Source organism: Hibiscus syriacus, unplaced genomic scaffold, assembly GCF_006381635.1.
Source record: "Hibiscus syriacus cultivar Baekdansim isolate YM2019G1 unplaced genomic scaffold, ASM638163v2 tig00116997_pilon, whole genome shotgun sequence".
NCBI lineage: Eukaryota > Viridiplantae > Streptophyta > Magnoliopsida > Malvales > Malvaceae > Hibiscus > Hibiscus syriacus.
Genome location: NW_024063513.1, coordinates 2,226,379 through 2,238,743, shown reverse-complemented (window position 1 = coordinate 2,238,743; position 12,365 = coordinate 2,226,379). Strand labels below are relative to the sequence as shown.

The 12,365-nt window shown below is 36.3% G+C and overlaps 1 pseudogene; it reads right to left on the bottom strand.

Annotated features, from left to right (window-relative positions):
• Window positions 1–347: 347 nt before the first annotated feature.
• Window positions 348–12,344, bottom strand: LOC120194283 (annotated as a pseudogene).
• Between the last annotated feature and the right edge of the window lie 21 nt (window positions 12,345–12,365).

Here is a 12,365-nt window from a genome sequence, read left to right as displayed (position 1 = left end):
GACCATTTGATGAGTTCAAAAAATCTTGTTTTAACTTTAGGTTTAAATAACTAAAATAATAAAAAAAATATCTAAAGTATAAATATAATATAATAAAAAAAATTAAAATATAATTTATCTAAATCTTTTAATAAAAAACGTATATGAATTGACGTATCTTAAGATATATTAGAAAATTAGATAAATATTCGATCAATTGATAATAAAATATACCGATCCAAAAGTATATGAATCTCATCTGAATATTAAAATGCATCTTAAATAAACTGACGTTATATTTTTTAAGAAAAATATACAACAAATAATCTGGAACAAATTATTTTAACATTCCTATACATGTTAAAAGAAGTCCAGAATGGTCAGTAATGGCTATTGAATAAAACAGTTGCGGAAAATTGAACCAATTTATTGACTCAAATGTACAAAAATCAGGATAGCCTTCCATCAAGGATCAAGTTGGAACAACCTGAGGAACAAGTGGTGCAGATCCATCATCATCCGCAGCTCCACCCTCGGGGGTTTGCGTGCTCTTAGTTTCTTCCTCTTCAAACCCTTGCTTAAATCTGTCATAGTTTGTAGCTTCACTCGATTTAAATGGTCGTTCGCCCAAAACTCGAATCAGATCATCTTGGTGAAGAACTTCCTTTTCGAGCAACAATTCGGCAACTTCAGCTACTTGATCTTTGTGCTCCTCTATAAGTTCCATTGTTTTTTTATATGCCTTGGCCACGCACTTGAGCACTTCACTGTCGATGATAGCACCCGTCTTATTGCTATAAGGCTTCGACATCTCAAGCCCATCTTCTCTCTGAGGGAAAGAGAGGAGGCCTACCTTGTCACTAAAGCCATAAACCGCCACCTGGGCATAGGTCATCTTAGTCACCTTTTCCAAGTCATTTTGACCACCGGTTGATATCTTTCCCAACAAAACCTGAATCATGGGAAAAAATGGTTTAGTTTAATAGTTCTAGTCTGTGCCTCAGTGTTGGAATATTTCGGTATTTGGAATATAAAATATGACAAACCAAAAAGGAAGCATTCAAGCAAATATTTCGATGAGTTCGTGTTTCTATTTGCACTCGGCCATACATTGAAATAGAAAGTTTCAAACTTACCTGTTCAGCTGCTCGGCCACCGAGGGTCATGCACGTTATATCAAAAAGCTGCTCTTTTGTCATTAGAAGGTTTTCATTTGCAACGTACTGGGCAAATCCAAGTGCTTCTGTAGAAATCAAAGTAATTTTATGTAATTTCTTATTCTTTTCAATAGGACAGATTACATATTTATATACAAATCATCTCTCTAAAGTATGACACTCTAAGAAAGAAAAAATATTAATCCTAGGAGATATGATCCCTTAAAATAAGGGATTGTAGAATATTTACAGAATCCCTTAATTAAAGGATATTTACATAATCATATATTTCTATAATTCCTACACTCCCCCTCAAGCTGGAGAATATACATTGTATAATCCCAGCTTGAATAGGAATTTATTGAAAACAGGCTTTGGCAAAACTTTAGTAAGAATGTCTGCAACTTGTTCTTCTGAAGGAATGTATGAAAGTGTGGTTGTCTTTTTGTTAACTTGATCAGCAATAAAATGCCTATCAATCTCAACATGCTTTGTCCGATCATGTTGAACTGGGTTCTTGACAATTTGAATAGCAGATTGATTATCACACAAAACTTCAAAGTGATCCTCTTGATTAGTGACAAGTTCTTTCAGTAGTTTAAGTAGCCAAATTCCTTCGCATATTCCCAATGCTAGTGCTCTGAATTCAGCTTCAGCACTACTTGAAACGACAAATTGTTTCTTACTTCTCCAAGTTGTAAGGTTACCCCAAACAAAGGTGCAGTAGCCACTAGTAGATCTCCTTTCAGTAAGGTCTCCAGCCCAACTAGAATCTGTAAAGATCTTAACAGTTCTGCTTGTGTCTTCTTAAACATTAAACCGTGTCCTGGAGTTTTCTTCAAGTACTTGAGAATTCTATTTGCTGCTGCCATATGCTCTTCAGTAGGATTAGTCATGTGTTGACCTATCACATTTACAGGAAATGCTATATCTGGCCTTGTCAAGGATAAATAAATTAGTTTCTCAACTAATCTTTGAAATTTCTCTTTGTCTACTAATGACCCATCTTCTTTGTTAAATTTCAAGCTTGCCTCCATTAGTGTATCATTCGGCTTACAACCAAGAAAACTAGTTTCTTTGAGTAAATCAATTACATATTTTCTTTGATTGATCACAAGTCCTTCTTTTGACCTTGCCACCTCCATTCCTAGGAAATACCTTAGCTTTCCCAAGTCCTTGGTTTCGAATTCCTTATTTAACAACTTCTTCAAATTGCAAATCTCCTCTTCATCATCTCCGGTAAGAATTATGTCGTCCACGTACACAATAAAGATAACTTTTTTATTTGTAGAAGTTACCTTGATGAAAAGAGTGTGATCGGTGAGGGATTGCTTGTAGCCGTTTTTTAGGATGACTTTAGTGAACCTTTCGAACCAAGCTCTGGGTGATTGTTTTAACCCGTATAGAGACTTGTTGAGTTTGCACACCTTGTTACTTCCTTCAACAGACTTTAAGCCAGGTGGCAACTTCATATAGACTTCTTCTTCTAGCTTGCCATTAAGAAAAACGTTTTTTTACATAAAGTTGGTGTAATTTCCAATCGCAATTTATAGCCAAACTTAGGAGTACTCGAACAGTATTCAACTTCGCCACAGGTACAAAAGTTTCTGTGAAATCTATATCATATGTTTGTGTAAAGCCTCTGACCACTAGTCTCGCTTTGTATTGTTGGATGCTATCATTTGAGTTATATTTTACAGTAAAGATCCATTTACAGCCAACAGCCTTTTTTCCTTGAGGAAGATCCGTAACAGTCCAAGTAGCATTTTTCTCCAGTGCACAAATTTCCTCTTCAACAGCCCTTCTCCATTTTGAATCCTTTAGAGCTTCAGCTATGCTTGTGGGAACATGTTCTTTATCCAAGTTTGCTGTAAATGCTTGAAAAGACGGCATCAATGAATTATAACCAACAAATTTTTCAATAGGATGCTTGATGCACTGTCTAACCCCTTTTCTAATAGCAATAGGGAAGTCATCTAGAGTAGGAGAAGTAAACTTACTGATTTCTTCTTCTATTTCGGCAGCTGGACCCAAATCCAATTCTCGGCAAACATCAGATTGCAAAACAGCCTCAGGAATATGTTTTCTTTTCCTTGTATAGAAACGGAGTTGTTTGATTGGTGTTGTTTGTGGAATATTTTGAATAGGAGTACGTATATTTTCAAGAAGGGTATTTAAAGTGGGTATGGGTGAAGTAGTGATAGGTACTACCGGTGGATCAATGGGAGTAGTTACAGGTGACAAATCTGTAGGTAAGGACAAAATTGGTGGCAATTCTGAAGGTTGAGAATGAAAAATAGGAGGAGATACCTGATGTGGCTGAAAATCCTTCCATGTCTCCCCCTGAATTTCAGCCTGAGTGAAATAGGGATCCTGCTCATAAAATGTTATATCCATAGTGGTAAAAATCGTTTTGAATGAGGATGATAGCATTTATAACTCTTCTTAAGTGAAGAATACCAAACCAGTACACACTTTAATGATTTAGGATCTAACTTGGACTTATTAGGAGCAATGTTTTGGATAAAAACAGTACAACCAAATATTTTAAGTGGAAGAATGGAGGAGATAAGTTTAAAATGAGGAAAATATTGCAAAAATATAGATTGAGGTGTTTGAAATTGTAAAACCTTACTAGGCATTCAATTGATTAAATATGTGGCAGTTAATAAGGTTTCCCCCCACAAATATTTTGGAACATTAGTGGTAAATAGAAGAGAACGAGTAACTTCAAGGAGGTGTCTATTTTTTCTTTCAGCAATACCGTTTTGTTGTGGGGTGTCAACACAAGAACTAATCTGAACTATGCCCTTTTCCCTGAAAAATGCACCCAAAGACTTAGCAAAAAATTCACTGCCATTATCAGATTTAAAGAGCTGAATTTTAAACCCAAATTGAGTGAGAACCATGTTATAAAATTGGGTAAAAACACCAGCAGTTTCAGATTTATCTTTTAGCAAATAAGTCCAAGTTATCCTACTGTGATCATCAATGAAAGTGATAAACCACTTACAATTATCAGCATTCTTCACCCGAGAAGGACCCCAAATATCACTGTGGATCAAAGCAAAAGGGTGAGAAGGCTTATATATAGAAGGAGAATAAGTTGATTTAGTATGTTTGGCAAGAGAGCAAACTTTGCAAGAAAAAGAATTTGGCCTTTTATGAATGAATAGAGCTGGAAAAACTTTTGCAAGATAGTGAAAACTATGATGACCTAAACGATAGTGCCATAACATAACATTATCCACTTTTTCTAAAACGGTGAAAGATTTCGAGATTTCGGTTTTAGTAGAGGCAGGAAGAATGTAGAGACTATTCTGCAAGCTGACCTTACCAATCATCTTCTTCGAGTTCAGTGCCTGCAAAGTACAATCAATATCTTTAAAAATTGCAGAGCAGTGCAAGTCGGTGGAAAGTTTACTAACGGAAACGAGATTGCAAGCCATATTTGGTACGAAGAGGACATTTTTAAGTACAATCTGATTATTGAGAATAGCAGTGCCATGTCCTTCTATTTTGCACAAAGAACCATCAGCCGTTTTGACAACTTTACCAAATTTGGAAAAAAATTGCAAAATAAATCTTTATTACCAGTCATATGATCCGTAGCACCAGAATCGAGGATCCAATTAGGGGACGACTGGAGGAGAAAAAAATTGTAGCATGAGGTTTACCTTCTGGTTCTTTCATGACCAGATTACCTTCTGATTGAGCAGCAGAACCAGAAAAATTTTCTGGATTTGAAGTGATCTCCGGAGTAGGAGAAGAAGTTGTGGACATCGTCTAGGTTGGAAAGAAATAGTAACCTAAGCTGATACCATGTAGAAATCAGAGTAATTCTCTGTAATTTCTTATTCTTTTCAATAGGACAGATTACATATTTATATACAAATCATCTTTCTAAAGTATGAAACTCTAAGGAAAAATACTAATACTAGGAGATATGATCCCTTAAAATAAGGGTTTGTAGAATATTTACAGAATCCCTTAATTAAAGAATATTTACATAATCATATATTTCTATAATTCCTACAGTTTTCTAGTTCTAGTCTGTGCCTCAGTGTTGGAATATTTCGGTATTTGGAATATAAGATATGACAAACCAAAAAGGAAGCATTCAAGCAAATATTTCGATGAATTCGTGTTTCTATTTGCACTCGGCCATACATGGAAATAGAAAGTTTCAAACTTACCTGTTCAGCTGCTCGGCCACCGAGGGTCATGCACGTTATATCAAAAAGCTGCTCTTTTGTCATGAGAAGGTTTTCATTTGCAACGTACTGGCCAAATCCAAGTGCTGCTGTACCGCGAGGAACAATTGTAACTTTCAAGAGGGGTTCAGCATGTTCCAAAAACCAGCCTGCAACATGACCTGATTCATGATAAGCAACCGTCTTCCGCTCGAGTTTACTGATTACCTGATTGAGACCCAGAAGATTCTGGTTATTAGGGTGGATAGAAGAAAAATGGAGACGTAAAATAATGATGCAAAGTTATCAGTCACTACTCTGGACATAACATGCGATGCAACAATCACCATCTCATACTAATGTCTGATAAAAAGGGAATTTTAACTGAACGAAGACATAGGTTCTAATATCATTTTTATCAAGGGTAATATTTAATCATAGGAAAGAAAAACAACTATAAGATTATTACCCTGTTCTTCTTCTCAAGACCACCAATGATCTTGTCTATAGCAGCCTCGAAATGTTCCATTGTGACCTGTGCCCCTTCACTCCTTGCAGCAATTACAGCAACTTCATTACAAACATTTGCAATGTCTGCTCCAGCAAAGCCAGGAGTGAGTGCTGCAAGTCTTTGAGAGTAATATGATGGCTCATGATCAAGCTTTATCTTTCTCAAGTAGACCAGAAATATCTGTTCACGGCCTTTAATATCGGGTTTATCTATTGAAATCTGACGATCAAATCGCCCTGGTCTCAATAAAGCTTTGTCTAAGATATCAGGCCTATTAGTACCAGCAAGCACAACAACTCCCGAAGTAGTTCCAAATCCATCCATTTCTACTAGTAATTGATTAAGCGTACTTTCACGCTCGTCATTAGAACCTGAGAAATCGCCACGACCTCTTGCCCGACCAATTGCATCAATCTCATCAATAAATAATATACTAGGAGCACACTGCATTGCTTCTTGGAACAAGTTCCTCACCCTGGATGGTCCAACACCAACAAACATCTCCATGAAATCAGAACCTGATATTGATAGAAAAGGTACACCCGACTCGCCAGCAGTAGCTGTTGCTAGAAGGGTCTTTCCTGTACCTGGAGGACCCACCAACAGAGCACCTTTTGGAATTTTAGCTCCAAGGTCCTCGTATTTCTTTGGGTTCTTAAGAAAGAGCAAAAATTCCATGATCTCTTGTTTTGCCTCATCACAGCCAGCAACATCTTTGAAATAGACCTACAGATATCAGAAGCTGAAAATATTGGAAAATAATGACCGAGGACCTTCTCGTATTCTAGCAACACAAAGAAAAGCAGGTCAACGAGTTTAGGTAATAAAGACAAAGAAAGCTGAAATTTTCAGACTCTGGTTTTACTTTTACGTAACAGGAGTCGAAGCTTGATAGGGTTCTAATCAATACTACATGGGTGAAAAATTTTCAAAACTCATTTGTTGAATTCCTCGCTCCGGGTCCTTCAGATCATTGTATGGCCTTAGTTTGCCTCAACAAAGAAATTCAAGCAAATAAACCGAAGCCATTCAAATTCTTCAATTTTTGGGCTCTCCACCCCAATTATTTGGAAGAGGTATGGCATTCTTGGCAACCAACTATTCAGGGCAACCCTTTGCATGTTCTCTTTCACAAACTCAAACGCCTCAAAGTCTGCTTAAGGAAACTCAACAAGGAATGCTACAGTGACATAACAATTCGAGTTAAGCATAAGCGGAAGGAGCTGGAACAACACCAACTTTCTACTCTTAAAGGTGAAAACAATTGCGAGAAAGAGCTTATCTTACAAAAAGAGTTAAAAACTCTAGAAGAGGCTGAGCTTATGTTCTTAAAGCAAAAGGCTAAAACTCAATGGATAAAGGAGGGTGATAAATGCTCAAAAATTTTTCATTCGGCTGTGGAAGTTAAACAAAAGCGCGACACAATCAGGGTGCTTGTTGACGAGCAAGGAAGAAGACTTGAATCCTTTGACACGATGGCCTCTGAGGTGACTACTTTCTTCTCCAATCTAATAGGTACTTCAGATCCCAACGTAACCGAGTGCAACCCCACTCTTCTTAAAAGCCTGCTAATTTACGTTGCCTCCTGAAGCTTCATCTGATCTAATCAAGGAAGTATCAAGAGAGGAGATAAAAGAAGCCATTTTCAATCAAGGCAATGACAAAGCTCCTGACCCTGATGGATTCACACCTTTCTTTTTCAAAAAATCATGGGATGTGGTTGGAGACGATGTGGTAAATGCAATAAAATACTTCTTTCAACAAACATACTTGCTTCCAGCTTTCAATGCGACCACAATCGCATTGGTGCCTAAAGTGCCAAATCCAAGCAAGGTTAAAGACTTCCGGCCAATTTCATGTTGCTCTGTTGTCTATAAGACAATTACTAATATTTTAGTAAAACGACTGACCAATTTACTCCCAGGGATGATTACTCCAAATCAAACTGCCTTTGTAAAAGGTAGAAGTATCGTCGACAATACTCTCCTTGCTCAAGAAATGGTGAAAGGCTATGGAAGGAAATCAATTTCCCCACGATGTTATTTGAAGATTGACCTTCAAAAGGCCTTTGACACTCTTCACTGGGGCTTCATTTCATCAGTCCTAAATGCTATACAGCTACCAAAAACCTTCATTGACCGGATTGAAGCTTGTTTCTCAAATGCAAGATATTCCATCTGTTTCAATGGAAGCTTGATTGGATATTTCAAGGGTAAAAGTGGAATAAGGCAAGGTGACCCACTATCCCCTTTCTTATTCGTCCTTGCAATGAATGTATTGTCTAAAATTCTTAATTTGGCTGCTGCGAGAGGTATGGTTGGCTTCCACCCTAAATGTAAGAAGATAAGGCTCACTCACTTAATGTTTGCGGATGATCTTCTAATCTTTTGCAAAGGAAATTTGGAATCAGTTGTTGGAGTCACTATTGTTTTAGAAAAATTCTATGAAATGTCGGGCCTAAAGCTTAATGCGGCCAAATGCGAATTCTATGCAGCCGGAATATCTACTAATATCCTGGAGTCCAATAACAAAACTACGGGGTTCAAGCAAGGATGCCTGCCTGTGAGATACCTCGGAGTCCCTTTGGTCACTAGGAAACTCTCTGAAAAGGATTTTGTCGTTCTCATTGATAATATCAAGTCCAGGCTTTACCACTGGTCAGGTAAACTCTTGTCTTATGCAGAAAGACTCGAACTTATAAGAGCGGTCTTGTTCAGTGTTGCTAACTACTGGTGCAGACAACTTTTTCTGCCTCAATCTATCATTAAAAAGATTGAGCAACTCTGTTCTCGATTTTTCTGGAAAGGTTCGGATAAAGCAGCTACTGGAGCTAGAGTAAGCTGGAGAACTATATGCCACTCGAAACTTGAAGGAGGACTAGGTTTAAAGGACTTAAAAACGTGGAATAAGGCGTGTATGATCCAACTTATTCGAAGTATCCTAGCAAGTGAAGGCTCATTGTGGGTGGCATGGCTAAACAACTACGTCCTTAACGATAAAGACTTCTGGCACATCGATAGCGGTACTAATACCAGCTGGAGCTTCAGAAAATTACTAAAACTAAGGAGAGAAGCCAACGTTGTCTTCTCAACCGGAGCAACATCAATTCGTGCAATTTGGGAAGAGACTAGGGTTAAGAGAGACAAAGTTCACTGGCATTATCTGATATGGTTTCCCCTCCACATTCCTAAACATAGCATGATCGCTTGGATGGCTATTTTGGACAGACTCCCTACTAAAGTTAGACTACAACATATGGGTATTGTTACTGATGGTTTATGTGTTTTATGTAACGCGTTCCAGCAAACGAGAGATCACATTTTCATGGAATGCCCATTAGCAAGCTATCTCTGGAATGAAATCTTACTACTAACCGGCTTGCGGAGATCTTCATTGTCTTGGGATCAATTAATGTCTTGGACAAGTTAATATTCTGAAGCTTGCATGGACTGCATTTATTTATTCTATTTGGGAAGAAAGAAACAAGAGGCTATTCCGAAGAAACTCAAGAACAGGTGATGAAATTCTTAAGGCTATTAAGGAGTTTGTTAGAATTCAACTAAGAGATAGGATAATCAATAGAATAGATAGAGTCAATAACTCTCTTTGTATTCAATGGGGTATTGACTAACCTTATTGCTATGTTGGTTGTTCATGCTCCACGTTGGTTGCTTTGATGACTGTACTGTAGTTGTTCTGATGCTTGTACTATAGTTGTTCTGATGCTTGTACTGTAGCAGTTTACTGCTCCCTTTTGGGTAATAATATTCTTTTATTTATCCAAAAAAAAAAACTAACCTTATTCTTGGAATTTTTATCAACTTTGGTTATATGGGCTTTTCCTACGTTGAAAATTCCACGGCCACCCTTACCACCACCAACACCCAGTCCTTGCAATCTCCGGCCCATATAATAAGAGTTCCGAGAAGTAATAATGTGGGTGCAAACCTCATCAACTCCTGGTACCACATAACATCAGAGGCATATGTCACTGGAACATAATCATGTGGGTCAATCCCTAAAGCATCTTGGGCTTCTTCCAACTTCTCCTCAAAAGACTCAACACTTCCAATAGTGAAGAAGCATTTGTATTCACCTCCATGTCGTCTGACAGAAGTACCATTAGCAGGACCTTGGAGAACATCATCACTTGTTTGATTGTATGGTGTGTTCCTCGCATACACTTTTGCAACCGACTTATTAGAAACAACTATATGGTCAACTAAACCCGGTTCCAGAAGTTTGTTCTTGAACTCTTGGAAACTAATCTGCAAGAAAGATTTCCATAGCAATCAAAGCTTAGAAAATAGATTAACTTTTTTTGGTAAACAAGATAAATGAACTTTTCTTGTATTTAGAAGCCAAACAAATGTGGAAGTAAGAATACAATTTTCAAACTAGCAACGGTTCTGACTCTATATGCATTTTGATCCATTTAAATCTTTTATCTATCTAATACTAAATTCTAGATCCAGATTTAAAAACAAAATGTCACTTCACACAGAACTAACTAGTTACTTTGAACTGTGGATGGCATGGAATGCTAAAACCAGGGGAGAACACCCAATCAGAGATGGACATGCTTTAAAATATGAATCACTTGGAAAAGGAGGAAAATGCTTAAATGCAGCCAAAAAGTTACACAGTAAATACAAAGGAATATAAAGAGGCTTTCTACCATATGCTTATAAAATGATACAAATGACTCAACATTCTGGTAATATCTATTTTCTAACCTCAAAATAAGAATCCTAAAGCATTGAAAAAAGATCATTGTCAAATCAAAGTAAAAAATTAACCCGCTTAAATACGCAGAAAATAAACAAGGTGAAAACATTTAGGAGTTACTTGTTGCTGCTCAACAGTCCAGGGAAACATAGAAAGAAACAATGCAAGAACTAACGAAGGTACAACCAAATTTTGAAAAAGCCTCATGAAATTTTCCTGAAAGTTCCATTGGTCATCTGTGTTGGAATCCTCTGAAATTGAGAAAAAAGAAGTGAAAAATGTTAAAGTCTATACAAGCTATATCTTGCAGGCATTATAAGAGTATATTCATTGATGATACTTATATACATTAAAATAGTAAAAGTAAAGGTAGACACAGTGTTATACTTTAGTAAGCAACCTTAACATAGTAATAGTATAAGCCTACAGGGATAAGAAAATCATTCTACGAGATAATTTCAAAATCCTATCTTTCTGCTTCTCACACAAGAAGATTGCAAGAGGGTAATATCACATACTACGCTAACTGTTGCTATCAGAAATGATGTCAAACCGATATCTTCATGACATCTCTGAGGATTGATATTGATAGCATTGGAAAACTGGTTTGAAATAAAGGGGGAGGGAGATATGGACTCACCTTTCGAGTCAGGTTTCTGGTCATTTTGCTTTGGAATTTCCTTCTTTTTCTTTGGGTAAAAGTTTTCGTAATCAGCAAATAATAAAAGACAATAACAAAAGGTAAAATTATATGTCCAAACCAACACCAATATCCAAAATTTTCTAAAGTCAATTTCTTCATTAACTGCTCAAACTATCAATATGAAAAAACAATGTAAAATATCCTGAAAATGGTAAAACCTGAGCCTGTTTAGCTCCTAAAATTTAAGAACAGTACATTTCGTCTAGAACAAAATAAAACAGACTTAATTCCATTTCACTCACTCACCTCAAATTACTCGAGATAATTCAGTTTTTCTAATAACAAGTAATAAATGTGGCATTCATTAACACTTGATAACAAATTATATAACCAATAAAATTTGAAATAAATAAAAAGGATATATTTAGCTTACTCTTCTTCTTTGAAGTAAATTCCTTTGCAGCTCCTATTGAATCTATATATCCTCTCCAATACCCTGATTGCCCAATTAGTCGATCTACGTTTCCGCTCAAAAGCGGCAAGCTCGGCGACCTTCCTCCGGCAATGCCACCTCTGTCGCCACAATACACCAACTTCTATTTTTCAGGAAACAGATTATTAATCGTAAAAAAATAATAAATTAAAGTGAGAAAAATATAATAAGAAAAAGAATGAATTACCCTTGAATGAGAAGATCGGGAATATGATCGGCCAAGTTTAGAAAAAATATTTTATCTAAAATGTAATTTATATATCAAAATTTATAAAAAAAAATACGACATTTACATCAATATATAATTGTTTTTCTAAAAAGAGTTTTTCATCCAAAAAATAATAATAATTGGGTTTATTTTTAAGTATAATTTTTTGAAATATACTTAAAAGGATCATATATCAATTTTAATATATTATTGTTGTACTAATTAGAAAACTTATGAAACGTGTTCAATGATATGGCTTATTAGATTGTAAAAGAAAATTATAACCTCTCAAATCTCATGTATTTCAATGTACGTGGGTTCCGATTATTAAGAGAGAATTTTTCATTAATCAATAGCTTAAATCTATTTAATAGAAAATTCAGCCAATGGGGATTGGGATTGGGATTGGGATTGGTATACCGAAGGAAACATGTTGGACCATTGTTAAAGTGT